This window comes from Bos taurus, chromosome 23 (genome assembly GCF_002263795.3).
Source record: "Bos taurus isolate L1 Dominette 01449 registration number 42190680 breed Hereford chromosome 23, ARS-UCD2.0, whole genome shotgun sequence".
NCBI lineage: Eukaryota > Metazoa > Chordata > Mammalia > Artiodactyla > Bovidae > Bos > Bos taurus.
The window spans coordinates 25,460,667-25,474,397 of record NC_037350.1 but is presented as its reverse complement, the minus strand read 5'-3'; the positions used below and the strand labels follow the sequence as shown (position 1 = coordinate 25,474,397).

Sequence of the window (13,731 nt, the reverse complement as noted above, 5' to 3'; positions counted from 1 at the left end):
ACCACAGTGGGCGTCTGCCGTCCAAACGCAGCCACACAACCCTGCCAGGCCTGGCACTGAGAGAAACAGAGTTCAGGGCATCGGGAACTTCACCGGTGCTATTGCGCAGGCTCTGCGTTCCACGCAGGCTTATTAGGAAGAAAGCGGATAAAATTGTCCAGAGACACGTGAACCAGAGGGGACCAACCCGGACCACTGCTCTCCACTGCATCGGATTCTGGAATTTACAATCACGAAAGTTCTATTGTTTCACGATTGGCTCCCGGGTCGCATGACATCATAGCGCTAGATTCGGCCTCCGGACGGCGATTGGCTGGCCGCGCCATTGTGACGTCACGGTCAGCCCACGTTCTGATTGTAGATACCCGCCGCCTTCCTCTTCTCATCGCGGCTGCTCCTGCTGGCCGGTACCTCCCTCCAGCCTCCTCCTGGCTCGGCTGGTCCCGGGGCTCCGCCGCCACCTCCGCCTAGCCGCTTCTCCGAGCCGCCGCTGCGCTCGGCCTAAGAGGTAAGCGGGCGGCTCCGGAAAACTTTGGCTGGCCGCCGCTCGGCCATGACACCCGCGCCGGCGCGCAGCCGGGACCCAGGGATGCGACCCCGCTGTTGGGTTCTTAACCCGGAGCGCACGAGCGACTGCCGGCCCGGCCCGCGCTGCGCCCGCGTGGCGAAGGAGCCCGCCGGACCCGGGTCTCAGGGCGCGACGGCAGGCGCCCCGGCCGTTTCTGCGAGATGCTGTCTCACCTGTTTAGCGGTGGAAGCCGCCGGTAGACAGTGTGCCCACTGACTGGCGCGGCGGGAACGCACCCGGCTCGCCTACGGGAGGCAGGGCGGGTGGGCTCTGAGCTCGAGTTCACCCGCCCGGGTTAGATGAACGCGCGGCCGGAGATTCAGGGAAGAGCCCGAGAGCGATCGCGCTTCCTCGGAGAACAAAACCCGCGTGAGCCGGGAGGACCACGGCGGGGCCAGGAGGTCGCAGCGCGGGTCGGTCCCCTCGGGCCTTTCGTTTTTTCTCTTGCCCTCCCGCCTCTGCCCCCGCCCCGGAGGCGAGCCCGCTAGCCTGGGAACACTTCGGTTTTTATTAAAACCAGATAACTGTAGCCAGGGGTCCTCGGAGAGGATGAGGCCGGTGGGGAAGCGCGGGGGCGGAGACTCGGGAACCACCTGGGCTACTCTTGAGGGAATCGGGGCGCAAGGGCGGTGGGGTCGCGGGCTGGAGCGGCTCGCAGCCGGGTCGTGTCTGCTGTGAGTAGCAAGGAAAAGTCCTCTTTTACAGTTTAAACGCAGATAAGACTCGCCCCCCACCCTACCCCAGCGTTCGCAAGCCCGCCTCGGGGTGGTGGGAGTCGTGCCTGGAGCAAGACTTGTTCTTCAGAACTGTGTCTTGCCACCAACCGTTCCGTGCCCTTGCACTTTTAGGGTGATGGTTTCCCCTGCTCACGACTGTAGTTGAGCTCAGCTCTTGGCTTCTTGATTGCAAATGTGGATAATGCACTTGGCCCACTTTGGGGTGGGGGTGGGGAGTCCCGAATGGAAGAATCCAGTGCATGACCTACGAACTGGGCTGCGGAACCTAGGGTTGCGACGGGAGAGTGGTGGGGAGCCTTAATTCTTTAATAGCGGGACCGGTGGCAGGAAGTGCTTTCTTTATAGGGTGGCACGGAAGAGCTCGTGTTCCTTGTTAGGTTTTGTAACTTGTTTCCCTAACCACTCAGTAGATAACCTGTTGGGTGCGCTTGTTTTGCTTGCACCTCTCAGCCAACAACACTGGGGCAGAATCTAGAGATACGGACACAACCGGTTTGGCGTTCGGTGGCTGTGGATGAACAGTTGAACTTTGCATCCGCGGTGAGGGGACAAGCGCATCACTGTTTCAGTCCGCTTGGATGCTGCCTGGGATTCTCCAGGGAAAGCTCAGTACTTGGAAGAGAAAAGTCATTCATGTCCCTTTTGCATTCTTACCCTAGATTATAACTTCTCATTGACAGGAAGTTTTTCTGGACAGATTCTCTTTTTCGCATTTCTTTTTTGTTTCTAACTGCAGACAAAAGGAGAAATGTTATTGATGGTTACTGATGGCTAGTTTTACAGAATATAGAATAGAACTTAGCTGAAAGTGAAAGTAGAAAGTGTATTAAAATTTTGACGGTCAGATTTTTTTTCAAGAGAAGTACATTACTTCAGACTCTGTCCTCAGCTTCTTGACTCAATTTCGAAATCATTTCTGTTCAGGGTTTCATGTTCCAGAATTGCTAGGGATTCCATGAGATGATACAGCTGAAAGTGCCCAGCATGGGGGCTTGCCAAATAGTGGTTTGATAAATGTTTCTTCTTCACTTATTTTTCTTCTTGGGGAAGGGAAGTGAGGTTTAGGGGATGTGGCCAGGAATAAAGCTGGAGAATCTCAAATAACTGGGAAAATATTTAAAATTAGGTTTTCACAGACACTAATTCCAGTATTCCAACAAAGCTGTTTTTGAAAATGAGGTGAGTTATCTCTTTGCCTGGGATCTACTGAGCTTTTTCTTTGGGGGGAGTGGTGTCAGAATTCTTAATTTGGGGGTGTTTGCAAGGATCTCTTTGCCACTACCTCCTCGTTTTCTCTCAGCATAACTGTTGATTGTCCTCCTGTTTGTAGAAGTGAGTATCAGTCCTTGGGTGTCTTATTTCCAACTTGAATTACAGAAATCACGGCAAAGCTGTTTACCATCTTTTAGGGTGACTTTGATGCCTAAGTAGATAGTAGAGAGTATGAATGATGGTTTTACTTTTTACTCAGCCCCTTACTCGGCCACATCCTGTCCCTCTCCCCTAAGAAAACTTCTAATTATTTTTAAGCCCTCCTCTGTGCCTACCAACTCTTCTGTTACTGATGGGAACAGTTACTGTTTCCATTAGTTACCCAGTGGGTTTGTCTTTGCATACATTCAGTTTCAGGTATTACTGATGTGGGCACCTTCCTGTTAATAGTTGCTTTCCATAGATAATTCTTACATCCACCCTGTGGGAAGTTATATCCCCTACCTCTTTTATAAAGAATTGAGAACTGAGGCCTAGAGATGCCAGGTGACTTGTCCAAATCATGTAGATCTGTCTCCTGCAACTTACCTGCCCCGTCCTCTGTCCTTGTGCTGCTCGGATTTGTTCAGTGGGCTCTGCCCTTTATGTAACTCTGTTACTCTGTAACTTAAAAATCTAACCTCTGAATAAAGGTCTATCTTCAAGCCATCCAAGATTAACAGTTCGCCATCTTTCACATCTGTAAAGTCTGTTCCTTCCTTTTAGCCCACATTTGATTCACTCTTTCTATCAGTTTATTGGCTTGTCAGCTACTGAGTGTGTGCTGTGTGTGTGTCTTGGGGTTGTATACAAAGCTGAACAACACAGTTTCTGAAGTAGCTTATACTTTAATCCTTTTACACCTGTACTTAATCTGCACCTTATACTAGAAGGGGATCAGAAGCAGATTTCTGAGAGGGGGCTTTTCTCACTGTATCTGGGAAAGCTTTATGGCAGAGCTTGCCAGGTCATCAGCGCCTCACATTGCCCAGCTGGTTAGGATGCTTTCTGTGCAAGAGACAGAGAACCCAGTGCCAGATGGACTTAAATGACCACCTGACCTGAAAAGTCCCAAAGGCAGAACTTATGTTCTGTTTCTCTGAAGTCTTCCCAGATGTTTGTTAGGTCCATAGGCTGATCTTGCAAGATGACTGCCAGTTCCAGTCTAGACCCCCTATTACCATATTCACATACGGGAACTGCGGCCACCTTCCAGAGAGGGTCCTTGGCCTTGATTTAGGCCTTGGTTACTTGAAGTAATAACTAGAAGAGTGGAAATCTGATATCCTGGGACCTATCCCAAACTGAGGAAGTGCATTTAAGTTTCACCACACCTACCTGGCTGCTAAACTACACCTTCAGGGTAAGTCTCTGTGGATATAGGGGTGTGCCAGTATTGGCTATAAGGGCCACCAAGGACGTCAGGCCCCATCAAAGAGAGGATTGAATTAAATGAAACAGAACGGAATCCACATTTGAATTTCACCTTACCCATCATAGAGGAATCTTACAGGTGCACAGAGAACAGGCATTCTTGGAGAGAAAGTTTAGAGAGCCGACAAGTGCATCATTGGGCATTAAAGCAAGTAGCCCAGATGCATGAAGCTGACAGGCAGAAGTGGGAAGAAAGGTTAGTAAGACAAGTTGTTGATAATAAGGGCTAACTTTTATTAAACTATTACTACGTGTCAGACTCTGCATTGAGCTCTTACATGGATTTTTCTCAAGTACTATTAGTTGGTACTCTAAGCATTCCCACTTTACAAGTGAGGAAATGGAGGCTCAGAAGTTTAGACGCTTGCCCAAGGTCACAAAGCATTCTAGCCTGGGTGGTCTTGACCTCCTAGCCTATTGTCTTTCCTGAGATGTTGTCACAAGACCACTGAGGCTTTTGGACTGGAAGGAGTGTATCCTGAATGTTGTGCTCCAAGGACATGAGTATTGTCAGAGTGCGTGGGGTGGATTGGTGAGGATGGACATGGGGGATATGAGGGTGGACTGGGAGGCTGTTGGAGTAGGCCAGGCAGTGGTGAGGCCTCACCTGGAGCCATGGCCACGAGCACACACTGGAGCGAGCTAATCATTTGAGAATGTCTCTAGGAGATCTACGCAACTTGAAGACCAGCCGGATTGAGGGCCAGCAAGAGGAAGGGTGCTCTCGGGCGTGGGGGTTAGAAGAACTGCAGCGTCATAGAGGGAGGGAGAGGAGGCTTTGTTCTCCATTGGAAACATCTCAAGGGCCCATGATCCATCCAGACAGGCTCTTTCTCCCGCTCTGGTCCCCATTCCTCTTTGCAGCCAGTGTTTGTTTGCCACATTAGAAAGATGTGTTTCCACCACATTTCATCCATTTTCAGGCAGTTTTTCACATTTTAACATACCTGGGTAGTGATGCATCTTGTAATCAGTGGCATGGTAAAATCACACGAGCCCTCTTTCCTGTTTTAATATTACTGAAATCAGGGTGCTTGTGGATGAGAAAAGGAAAGTCTCAGTACTGGTGAGCTCGTGGAGTCAGTTGCTGGCAGAGTAAGAACCAAGGCCTCTGGGTCCTCTCATCCACTGAATTACCTAAACTCACATAAAATAAACATTGCCTTGTAATACGGGATTATAGTAAAGCACATGCATATTCCTTTGTTTATTGAAACGGAAGTAATCTGAGAGGTTTGGAAGGTACAGTGGTTTGGGTAGGGTGCCTTGTCCTTGTATGGAACCCGGCTGCCCTGGTTTGTTATCCTAAACCTGCCTTCAACCTTAAATCAACTCTGGGCGTTGGTCCTTTAAAACTAAACAGTTATACCAAGGTGAATTTCAGGATCCTTTCAGAACGAAAATTTTTTATGTTCGCTTTTGCAGAGAGCAAATCCTTTGCTTCTGTTTGATCAGGGATAGAGAATCAAAGTTGAAATCCTTTAGGTCTTTGAAAGGTAGATGTCAGAAATCAGGGATGGAAATTACAGTTTTCTCTTTAAGAAGTTAAACATAACCGCTGGAATTACTCCGGCCTAGCAGAGTTAGTTGTTCAGAAAGGTAGACCCTCCTCATATTGGGGTTTGTGTCATAGAATCGCCTTCCCACCCCACCCTGATTTCAACCCATAAACGTTACCATTACCAAGCCGCTTGGTTCCTTCTGACATGTTTCCTCCATGAGGATACTTTTATTTGACTCAAATACATTTGCTTTTAAAATTGTGTGGCCCCTGGATTGAAAATAGTCGTACTTGCTGAGCTTTTAGGAAGACTGAATCCTGTCCTCCCTGCCTGCTCCCCTTCTGGTCCCAGTTGAGCACAGTGATGTGTGATAATCCCAGTGTTCCTTGTATCTTGTTAGACTTCAGTACCTTTTGTTTGATGTCTTCTTAATGACTGGGGTTTAGAGAATAGTTTTTCACTTAAGATTTCTAGTGCTGGGACTCGCATGCTTTCTCTGATTAGAATAACCATTTTCTTGAAACAACTGCAGCTTCAAATGACAATCCTGATACTAATTCACGCCCTCTTGTGAGCACATGCTGGTTACAGGTTCCATCTCTATGTTACAGTTCTTCCCCCGTTGTCAACAGTTTCACCCTGTCAGAGCTAACCTCTGATACGTGCATACTGCTGCTGCTGCTAAGTCGCTTCAGTCGTATCTGACTCTGTGCAACCCCATAGATGGCAGCCCATCAGGCTCCCCGTCCCTGGGATTCTCCAGGCAAGAACACTGGAGTGGGTTGCCATTTCCTTCTCCAATGCATGAAAGTGAAAAGTGAAAGTGAAGTCGCTCAGTCGTATCTGACTCCTAGCGACCCCATGGACTGCAGCCTACCAGGCCCCTCCGTCCAAGGGATTTTCCAGGCAAGAGTACTGGAATGGGTTGCCATTGCCTTCTCCGGCGTGCATACTAAACAGACCTAATTGGAGCCACACTGCAGAGTTGGCCACTCCGGTTCTTATCTTATCTGAGTTATCCTGAACCCTGAAGTACCCGTTCCTTTTGTCTTGGCACAGCACATGCTCCTACAAAGTAATTGTTGTCAATTTCTCCTTCCCCAAAGAATAGTTCTCATGACACCGAATTCAATAATTATTCATTTGCTTCGATGGGAAGTTTCGCCATGTGCTGATGTCCCTTGGGGATAGTATTTAGGGTACCTCTGCTTCAGGCTTTGGCAGAAAAAGTACATTACCTGAATATTTATAGGGGCTGTTGACACTTGTATCTACCCTGTTTTTGAGCTGATATGTACCTCTGTGAAAGTTTGAGTTTACCTGTTACAAAACTTCCAAATGTTTACTATGGATCTAAAGTGCATTTATTAAAAGTATCTACTGCTGCTGCTGCTGCTGCTAAGTCGCTTCAGTCATGTTCGACTCTGTGCAACCCCATAGACGGCAGCTCCAGGCAGAACACTGGAGTGGGTTGCCATTTCCTTCTCCAATGCATGAAAGTGAAAAGTGAAAGTGAAGTCGCTCAGTCATGTCCGACTCTTAGCGACCCCATGGTCTGCAGCCTACCAGGCTCCTCCATCCATGGGATCTTCCAGGCAAGAGTACTGGAGTGGGTTGCCATTGCCTTCTCCAAAAAGTATCTACTACATGCTTTTAAAAGTTAGCAAACCAGTAGGAAGGGGACTGGAGAAGAGGCCTTTCAGGTTAGCAGCTGCAGGGAACCAGGGGTCCAGCTCTGCCCTGAGAGCTGGACAGGCATTGGTGGGCCAATCACTCCACCTCTTTGAGACTTCTGTGCCTAGTTTGGGGTGGAGGGGCTGTTGAGACTATCAGTATTATACCTAAAAGTTAAGTAGGGGACTGACTGAATTTGATGAGCATCATTAAAAAAAAAATCTCTCTATTGACTAGAATGTTCACTGAAGCATTGTTTATAATAGAAGATTGAGTCAGCTGAGTAATGTTCTTCAGAAGAATAAATGATGCTGCAGTTGGGCAGTGTAATACTTCGGGACTTATGAAGAGGATGAGGCCTCTCTGTGGGTGCTACATATACTACATGTTAGGTACTTTTCTAAGGTGCTTCACCACCAAGGCTCCCCCATGAAATCGGTACCCCCAGTTTTACAGATGAGGAAACTAAGGCACAGAAAGGTTAGGTGACTTGTTCAAGGCTTCCCAGCTAGCAGGTGGCAGAGGCAGGGTTCGCATCCAGCCTGGTCGAAGGCGTCCAGCATCAGTTTCCTTGTTTGGCCCCAGGCCCACCTGGGTTTGATCTACAAGATATGTAAAACCTGAGGGCTGTGGGCTGGGAGGGAAGGGCACCCTCATCCTCTAGGGAACCTCCAGATTGTCTGCTTCCCCTTGGGTAGAGATGTACATCGTGTGTGTTTTGAAACATGTAGGTCATTCTGACACAGGCCTGATTAAAGGCTGCTTGTTCAGGTTGTTGAGACTAACACCTTCCCCACCCCTTTAGTTCTCTTGGGATTCTTTCTCTTTTAGGACTTCTTAGTTTTCTTTCTGGGTGTGGGTCACTAGGCCTGACAATATTATGATGGCTCTAAGTACCATAATCCCTAAAATATGAGGATCACAAAATTCAGAGTGGTTTATGTATTAGCATGGAATGTAACCAGGTGGTGAAATAACCGTTGGCTGTAGAGGAGATGATAGATAATTACTGGGTTGTGTTTGCTTTTAAATATGCCACATTGTAGGCTTTTTTCTTTTTTAAATACATTTTAACTCTGCCTGTTATTCTTTTCATCCCCCTCGCACCCCACACCCAAACAATTATAAAATGTGGGGGTTTAGATTGAATTTTTTTAATATAAAAAAGAAATGTGTTTTCCTGTCATATCTATATTTATGTTACACTGTTTGAATTAAAATCTAAGACCTTTTCTCTCGAGGGGGTGCATAACTTATCTTTGTTAATTATGTTCCTCCATTCTCTCTTCATTTCAGCTGAGGCTGTAACACTGCGTTTGTATATTTTGTATGAATTATCTTGGAGATCCTGATAATTTATTTTGAATATTCAAGTAATCACATCAGTTAAGAGACTGCAGTCAGATTTAGAATTACAAGCAGCTGCTCACAGCAGCTGATGTTGCTTAAAAGCCTCTTAAATGTTTGTCTCCCGGCCACTTGCAATTGCAGTCTGATTTGTATATTAGAAATGGGGTTGCAGTAGAGCTCACTCTCCTGAAGCCGGGCTTCAAGGGACCAGTTAGAGACTTGCAGAGAATCGCCTGTCCTCATCAGTGCAGCCGTTGATTGTCTGCAAGTCTGCTTCATCCAAGAAGGTGGTTGCCTTAAAACAGGTCAGAGCTTCTCCAAATAGCCCCTTAAGTACAGTGTTTCAGGACTTCACGTCCCGGAGAATGCTTTATGTACTGTGCTTGTTATGGCAGCTCCTTTCTGTTTGCTTCGCAAGACATAGTAGGTTTGGAAGAAGCTCAGGAACCCACTCCAGTGTTCTTGCCTGGAGAATCCCAGGGACGGTGGGGCCTGGTGGGCTGCCGTCTGTGGGGTCGCACAGAGTCAGACATGACTGAAGCGACTTAGCAGCAGCAGCAGGAACCCCAGAGGAAGGTGGCTCTGAATGCAGAGTGATGGTAGGTGCCCTACATCGGGCCCTGGTACGGAGCTCCATGCTTGAGTGTACCATCGTTTTGCAAATGGGACTGGCATGTTATAAAGGACTTCCAAAATTCAAAATATAGATGAATCGTTGCAAAGTACTGTTGGAAACCCAATCTCAGTGGGTGATTGCCTTGCCCACGGATTCACGTATCCACCTGCCCACCTGCTGTCCATCTCAGACATTTGTTTCTTATCCACTTCTGTCTTGTGAGCTCCAGATTCATCAGAAGCTCCAACTTCTCATCAGCTGATTCACTTGGTCGCCCTCCAAACCTGTCTCCTGTCTGCCAGCATGACCTGGCGCATCCCCGTCACCAGTTTGCCCAGGCCATCAGTGCCAGGGTCCTTCTCCCGTCAACCACATCCTTCCTCCTTCCCTCCATCCGTCAGTCGCCAAGTGTCGTCCATTCGGGTTCTGCTGTGTCTGCTGCCGCCCTCCTTTCATAGCACGCCAGCCCTTGCAGGGTGCCTGGTTTCCCCCGGCTCCTTCCTGCGGAGATCTTCTGACCCGTCAGTGGGATCCATGCACTTCATACGAAAAGCTTCGTTTACTTTCACTTAGGGCCATCCTTGATCCCGCTTGACTTCCTTCCTGCACCTCTCACTCTGAACACCCCACATCTCCCCACCCATGCCCCGTCAGCTCCATCTCTGCTCTGCACCATCTGTGTCCGGACGCTTCCTCGATTGCTTCCCACTGACAAAAACACACGAAAGCAAACCCAACTAAACAGAAAAGGCCCTGTTTCTTGTAAGTCAGACTCACACACCCTGGAACCTCTGATGCTATTTACTCAATTAGCTGTTCCTACCCCTTCCGGCTCTTGTAACCTTGGTTATAGCCAGCTGACCTCTGTGTGCGTCAGCCTCCTTCTCATCAGGAGGACAACTAGGGCTTTCCTCCCCTGTCTGCTCCAGGTTCCCTGTGTATCCTTGGTACCTGTGTGCTGTCTGGCATGTGGTAGGTATCTGGCAATTATTTGCATGAATGTTTCTCTCTCTGTACCTTTTGGGTATAATCAGTTCTGTAATCTGTGCTTATGGCTTTGTGAAGGTGAGTATGCCTCAATAGCCTGAGAAGCTTGAGAGTTTGTAACACTGCACAGATGAGCCCTCGCGGGGAAGCCAGCTCTAGAGATAGCAGCCTTAGGGGGCTGGATTCCCTGCTTAGGGTTGCTGTTCCCCCACCCAGGCTGAGGGAGTAGAGCAAATTGCAAAACGTCCCCCCGCCGTCTGCCAGGAGCAGAGGATGCTGTTTCAGTGTGCTGTGTTAAAGGGCCTTGCTTATTTGCATGTTACCTTGTAGAGCTTTTAGGTGGAATAAGCCAGGGATTTATTGTGGCACTGTGCCCAAGGAAGGAAGAGAACGCACGCTGGTGACTATGCACTCATCTATTTCCTGGTCAAATAATGGTCGAAACTGACACTCTCTTTTTAACCTAATTTTGGTTGGCCTCAACACTGAGCCACGGAGAAGGAAATGGCAATCCACTCCAGTATTCTTGCCTGGAGAATCCCGTGGACGGAAGAGCCTGATGGGATGCCGTCTATGGGGTCGCACAGAGTGGGGCACGACTGAAGGGACTTAGCAGCAGCAGCAGCAACACTGAGCCAAGGTTAAGGCAGCCCATGTAGGTTGGACGGAGCCTGTCTGCTTCAGTTGCCACGTGGTCATTGATTCACTGACCATACCCACTTACTCCCCATTGTGTTCTCTGCTGCCCTCTGCTCCAGTGCGTGGATCCTGCAGGGACATATGACAGTACACCTACAGACAGATTGTAACCCAGCTCGAGAGGTGAGGTGTGAACTTGATGCAGTAGATCGCTGTTGGTGCTGTGGGTAGGGCATTAGGTTTGAGTGCAGGTGACAGAGATCCCAGAATAATCATGGTGCCACTAATGGCATCTCAAAACAAGGTGTTACTTGTATTTTGCACAAAAGGGCTGGGGAAAGGGTACGGGGTGACCAGCTGCAGGCTCCTAGCTCACTGTGTGTCGGGCTCGGAGGCAGCAGGATGGAGAAGGAGACAGAGTAGACGGGGCCGAGGATTCAGTTCTGTTTTCTCTTAAGGCACGTTCCCAGAAACCAACCCCCTTCAGTGTCGCTTATGTCTCCCTTAGCCAGGACTTTAAACATACAGCCACACGAATCTGCAGACAGACTGAGAAATCTCATCTTGATTCTGAGTGGCTGTGGGCAGCTCAGAGTCCTGCTGACCTGGGCGGAATCCTGGTGACCGCCCCCCGGCCTGTACTAGGGTGGATGAGAGTGACTGTGCTGCCCATGTGGAAGTTGGAGTCTGTGGAAGAGACTGCCAGGGAACAGATACTGATACCATAGTGATGAGCACCGAGAGCACAGTGTGGGGTGCTGTGCGCAGACAGGAAGGGACCCCCTAAATTAGACCCAGGGGTCCGGGGAAGGGTGCCTGGAGACTGAGCAGACATCTGCCTGCTGGAGAGAGGAAGCAGGCATTCAGGCAGAGGCTGTGAGGGAGGAGGCAGGTAGCACATGAGGAACTGATTGTAAGGAGAAGCAAAGGAGGAATTGAGGCCGCATTGAGGGATCTGAGCATTGTCCTAAGAGCCTTTAACTGGTTTTGAGAGGAGTAATCTAGAAAGATGTTTTTTGGGAAGTGGGAAGCAACGCTAAGACCAGAGGCAGGGACCCTCCATCAGAAGGGAGTGCAATAGCTCAGCTGACATGATGCTGACCTTGATTAGATAGTGGGTTTCGGGATCGAGGATTTCCTAGAACTGGGCGCAGATTTAGAAATAGTTTGGGCTGCTCTTCACCTGACAGCTGATGAAAGCAAGGCGGAGAGGTCAGATGGCGGGCCCGGGCCGCACAGTCAGCTGATGGTAGTGCTGGGTCACCCGTCTGCCTGAACTCTTTGCATCCCTGCCGAATGGCCAGCTGGGGCCACAGGGCTTTGTTGGGCGTCGGAGAGGGTAGGTGGAGTGTGAGCTGGAGCGTGGGAAGTGTCTGATGGGGCGAACATGGTGCAGGCACTGAGAGTGGCACTGGAGTGGGTGTGGAGCAGAAGTGGGTGAGCTGGGTGCTCCCAGTTCTGCAGGTTGAGATCAGTGCTAGGGGACTTCAGGGAGGTCAGGTAAAGTAAGTCGCTCAGGAGTGTTTCGAAATCAAGGAAGGCTTCCCTGTAAGATTAAGTGGTTTAGGCTTAACTCTTTAAGCACTGGGAGCCAATTAACATTTGGTATTGAAGGACTGACTTGAGCTTGACGGCAGCCTGTGTTTAATGTTGGCCATGCCCAGGGCCTCGTATAAGGTGCTTGTGGTCAGCAGAATAAAGTCCCTCAAAGATGTGCCCCAGTTTCCCATCACTTGTGACTATGTGGAGAATTAAGGCTACAGATGGAATTAAGGCTGCCAGTCAGCTGAAGTAGAGTGTCCTAGGTTATCCACATGGGCTCAGTGTAACCAACCCCCAAGGGTCCTTAAGGGGCTTCCCTCCTGGCTCAGCTGGTAAAGAATCCACCTGCAAGGCAGGAGACCTGGGTTCGATCCCTGGGTTGGAAAGATCCCCTGGAGAAGAGAAAGGTTACCCACTCTGGTATTCTGGCCTAGAGAATTCCATGGACTGTATAGTCCATGGGGTCGCAAAGAGTAGGACATGACTGAGCGACTTTCACTTCTCAAGGGTCCTTAATGTGGAAGAGGCACGTGGGAAAGAATGAGAAGGGTGGGGTGTGAGGAGACTGGGCCCAGTGTTGCTGGCCTTCAAGACGGAGGAGGTAACTGTGAATGGACCGACAGAAGGCAGCCTGTAGAAGCTGGGAAAGGCCAGGAGAAGGGTCCTCCCATAAAGCCTCCAAAAGTAGCCATGCGCATGCCTGGATTTTAGTCTAGCGAGACCCGTTTTGGACTTCTGACTTATAAGATACACTTGTGTTATTAAAAGAACTTCTAGGGCTTCCTTGGTGGCTCAGACGGTAAAGAATCTGCCTGCAGTGCGGGAGACCCAGGTTCGATCCTTGGGTCATGAAGATCCCCTGGAGAAAGGAATGGCAACCTGCTGCAGTATTCTTGCCTGGAAGAATTCCATGGACAGAGGAGCCTGGTGGGCTGCAGTCCATGGTGTCACACAATTGGACATGACTGAGCGACTAATACAACAATAAGCCACTAAGTTTGTGGTGGTTGGTTACCTGACACAGCAGTCAGTAAGTGTGTGCTGAGTGAATGAGTTGTGCTTTAAGAGATCAGTGTGAAAGCTGTATGTATTGGATGGATTGGATGCGGGGAGGTTCTGGAGGCCAAGGAGTTCATAGGAGATGGTTCTGGCAAAGAGGTGATAGGACAGGACAGGGTGGGGGTAGGGTGACTGGAGTCACAGGGCTGGCCTGGGATCCATGCAGCGGGGAGCGTGCTTTCAGGACTGGGTTCCTGGAAGGTGACGGCAAGAGCAGAATCACCTGGATGGAGTCAGGAGGCAGGGAGGCTTGGCTTGTTGGGACTGAGGTGCAGACGTACCATGTATATGTCGGTGGCACGAGCACGTGGAAACAGCGCTTGAGTGTGGAGTTGGGGATCCAGGACTGGTGTCATTGGTCATGACTTATCT

General features: G+C 49.4%; 1 protein-coding gene across 1 annotated transcript in view; it reads left to right on the top strand.

Annotated features, from left to right (window-relative positions):
* The first annotated feature begins 377 nt into the window (after window positions 1-377).
* Window positions 378-13,731, top strand: part of ELOVL5 (ELOVL fatty acid elongase 5) — a 73,289-nt gene continuing 59,935 nt past the window's right edge. The window contains 1 exon segment of the mRNA NM_001046597.1: window positions 378-508. The gene's annotated coding sequence lies outside the window, so the exon portion shown is untranslated.